The following is a 4,302-nucleotide window of genomic DNA, read 5'->3' as shown; positions in this document are numbered from 1 at the left end:
CCCCCCTACTCTTTTTGGGGCAAACCTCAGCCAGGTGTCCAGGACCCCCACAGTAGAAACACAACCCCCCTGAACATCGTCTGTCCATCTCCGTGCGTGACACTCGGGCACCCAACTCCATGGGCTCTTCCCGTGCAACTGTAGTCTCTTGAGGGACCGGCACCCTAGTGGTCTCCTGGGATGCGCGGCGAGGCCTCTGCCTCTGCAGCCGGGTGTCTATCCGGAGACACAAGTGGACCAATGCATCGAACATTGGTGATCTGTCCACTCTCACCAGCTCATCCCGTAGGTCATCGGACAGCCCGTCCTGAAAAGTGTCCATGAGGGCTGGCTCATTCCAAGCTGAGTCCTGACTAAGCAGCCGGAATTTGCTGACATAATCCTGCAAGGAGCCACGGCCCTGCAGCAGCGACTTGAGTAGTCTGGTGGCTGTTTCCTCCTTAATGGGATCATCATACATCAGCCTGAGATGGTTACAAAAGCCCTGGAAATCATCCAGCAGAGGGTTAGGCTGAGATAGCAATGGAGTAGCCCAATGAGCTGCTGTGCCTGAGAGCAAGCTGATGATAAATCCCACCTTCGTCCGGTCGGTGGGAAAGTCCTCCGCTCTCAAGCTGATAAACAGCTGGCATTGTCCCAAGAACGCTGCAAACATAGCTTGTTTGCCATCAAAATTGTCTGGTGTAGCCACTGGACATTTCCTCCATGGCTGGGAGGGGGGGGTTAGCAGGCCCCTGAAGCTGAGAGACTTATTGGTTCCAAAGGTTTTATTTCTTTTAAAAAAACACAAATATTTCATCATTCGTCAATCATTAAAACATTGAAGTACAATTTTTTTGTATGCCCCTCTCTCCCTCCACCCCCCACCCCCTCCTCCTCCCCCCCCTGACTTCCCAGAACCCGTACACGGTATGGATTTTTAACTAACACAGTCTAAAATCTATTGAGAAAAAAGAAATAAAGAAATTAATGACATTCTACATTGACCTTAGCTTCTTCTTACTGAACTAACTTTAAACAATTTAAATCATTTCTGATCTTAAGCATAGGCTAACTGGAATTTCTTGGTCCCGTATTTATTTTGTATATAGTCAATCCATATTTTCCAGTCTCGTTTATATCTCTCATTTGAATGATCTTTAAGATATGCCGATATTTTAGCCATCTCGGCTAAGTTTGTGACTTTCAATGTCCATTCTTGGATTGTAGGCAAGTCTTCCTTCTTCCAGTATTGCGCCACCAACAGTCTTGCTGCAGTTATTAGGTGCAGAATCAAGTTAGTCTCTACCACTGTAAAGTCAGTACATAAACCTAGTAAAAATAACTGAGGAGTAAACTTTATCCTTCTTTTAAAAATATTTTGCATAACCCACCATATTTTTATCCAGAATGCCTTAACCTTTTGGCAGGTCCACCATATATGATAATATGTAGCATCGAGAGAACCACACCTCCAACATTTAGGCTGTACATTCGGAGAGACTTGACCAGCCAGCAAAGCAATCTGTTGAGCCAACTGGGCATTCTCAGCACAGAGTTGCTCCATTCTAGCTTGATGGAGTTTCATTTGGGGCAGGAGTCAATCTGTTCTGACCCCCCTCATCCTACACCCAAAGCACACCGAGACAAAGATACTGCAAGGATTTATTGACACACAGACAGGACCTTGGCAGCAAGCCAGAACAGACAAGACGTTGCCAGCAATCCAGCACAGTCCAGGCCTTGGCAACTGGCAACAGAATCCTATGGGATTGGGCGGCATATAAATTTATTAAATTACTAAATTACTATTGGCAGCAATCCAGCACAGTCCAAGCCTTGGCAGCAGTCCAGCACAGACTAACCTTGGCAGCAATCCAGCCTGCCAAGCTAGCCCCAAGAGTTCTCCAGCACAAGTGTATATGTTGACTCCTGCAAAAGGGCGTGTGCACACTCATTTCTTTTATAGTCTTGAGAGGAGCCTAATTACCACCAGCTGAGTGCAATTATCTCCTGTAACGGCGCAACTGTTCCTTACGGCTATTAGCTCTTCAGTGCTGAGCATCCAGGAACAACTCCCTTGGCTCCTCCCCACTACTCCAATGCATGACATCCGGATCACACTCCCTTGGCTCCTCCCCACTGGTCCAAGGCTCAGGCACCTCCTGGTGGCCAACCGCCTCTCTTCGCCCTGCTCGGAGTCGGAACCCTGTCCAGGGTCCTCCACATCCTCCAGAGTCGACTCATAGGGCCCCTCACTGTCAGAGTCTGGTGGCAGCTCCAACGGCTCCTGCTGGGCCACAACAGGTAGCTATAAAGTTTTTTAATTACTTTTTCATCAGTACCTGTTAAGATTTTATCTAATTCAGTCATTTTATCATAAAAACCCTCCATTTTTCAATCTTCATTGAATCTAGAATGTATTTGCACATATGAATACCAATTAATTTTGATTCCTTCCTATTTCAAATCTTGAATGGATTTAAGTTCACCCACTGTAATTTAATAGTTCAGCATATCTACGTGTTTGTTCCTTTTTGTATATTATTGAATATGAAAAGGCTTCAATGGTTAATATCCGACTGGAATTTTTAAATAATGTAATTTCTTAACCTTCTCCCAGTTTAATAACAAAGCCTCTCTTAAATAATGTCTTCTAAAGTAACCATGTGCTTTGGTTCTCTTATACCATAAGAATGCATGCCATCCTAGCAGCAAGTCGTGACCCTCTAAGTTCAAAAGCCTAACATTTCTTAATATTATCCATTCCTTAATCCACATCAGACTTGTTGCCTGGTAATATAGCTCCCAGTCAAGTAAACCCAACCCCAAAATATGGAATGCTTCACGAATTTGCATGTCATCCTTGCGCAGGAGCCATACTAATCTTCTCTGTATCATTCCAATTTTAGTATATGTGCTGCCGAAGCGAGCACAAACTGCAGAATGCTTTTGAAGGTTAAGCAGGCTCCCACTAACTTAACGTCAGCATTCAAAAATGAGTGTCATTAGAAGGAAAGCTAAAATATTGATTTGCCTTTTCTGACAATCATTTCACTGCTTTTGATACTCAGTTTTGGCTGTTTGATGAACTCAAAGGAAATGAAAGCTACCATGGCAGATTCTGAAATGGTCTGCTATATATCCAGGTCAACTTTTGTTTCTAGTTGAACGTGAGAATAAGAAATTAACAGAAATATCATATCATCAGAAGTGTAATAAGAATATAATAGGAGCATCCTTTGCCTTGCTACTATGACAATTATGAAGACTTGTTGAGGAGATAGTTGGAGAAAGATTTTGCCTTCTTTCCTACTTGGTATTCCTAGCATCATCTGCTTGGAAGAAACAACACTGGGCAAAGTAAACATTATTAACTTTGATAGTATAATGCAGAGTGGAAGTTATCGTACGAGACATAGAAATATGCAGAAGAGTTCCTGCTAATAATAATGTTTGCATTTCCTCTCAGTTAAATCTTTTCATTTATGAGACATTACTCACAAATAGTGGATTAACACCAGGGGTGGTATTGATTTACCTTCCTTATCTGCTCACAAATGTGAGCACGTGCCTCCACTCTGCCCATGGACATCCTTTTGGCGAAAAAAGGACCTAAATGGGATGCCATAGAGCTGAGATGAGTGGGTGGGGCCACCCACAATTTCCGTTACCGGTTTGGAAGAACCGCTCCGAACCAGTATAATACCACGCAAAGGGTCACCTCAAGCACAAATGAATAACCACATCCACTTTTCTTCATATCTCTATTACTATTGGAATAGGTAGACCAGGATTGAGAGCTTCATCAACAGTTTCCTCATGGAAGAAATTTTTTTCTTTACTGATAGTTTCCTCCTTCACCGCATTTTTCTATTCCCCCTCTTAGTATTGATTTTCGCATGCATTCACTCTCTCTGTGGCTCATCCTGATGGTAAATCACATAAATAAGAAATTTCTAGCAAGATTGAGAGACAGATTTCTGGGGTTATTTGTCCACTTTTGACTATAACACACAGTACGAGGCCTACCCTACACATTTCATTCTGCTGTTATTTGCATTGTGTTGATACCAATTTTGTGCTCTAATGGCAGCTTCCCAATGGCTTTTTTTGCTTACCTTTGACAAAGAGGTAACCAAGTCTCACAGATGCCACACTCAGGCATTTATCCTTCTATAATCCGTAGAATTTTATATCTCATACAAAATTAATTCTGCATTCATTAACAACCACATTTTAATTTTTGGAAAAACACAAACAAAGGTCACACTAAGAAAAATTTCTCAGCATTTTATATACCAATGACTAATTTAATTTCTG

At 42.6% G+C, this 4,302-nt stretch overlaps 1 non-coding gene across 1 annotated transcript; it reads right to left on the bottom strand.

The window, feature by feature from the left end:
* Positions 1 to 2,808: 2,808 nt before the first annotated feature.
* LOC148049415 (U6 spliceosomal RNA) lies at positions 2,809 to 2,915 on the bottom strand. Its single transcript, XR_015695312.1, has one exon. It is a non-coding gene; the product is annotated as a U6 spliceosomal RNA (small nuclear RNA).
* Between the last annotated feature and the right edge of the window lie 1,387 nt (positions 2,916 to 4,302).

Source organism: Thamnophis sirtalis, unplaced genomic scaffold (genome assembly GCF_051295495.1).
Source record: "Thamnophis sirtalis isolate CommonGarterSnake01/CBP01778 unplaced genomic scaffold, rThaSir2_p1.2 scaffold_1, whole genome shotgun sequence".
Taxonomy (NCBI): Eukaryota; Metazoa; Chordata; class Lepidosauria; order Squamata; family Natricidae; genus Thamnophis; species Thamnophis sirtalis.
This window is presented reverse-complemented; position numbering and strand designations above follow the sequence as displayed.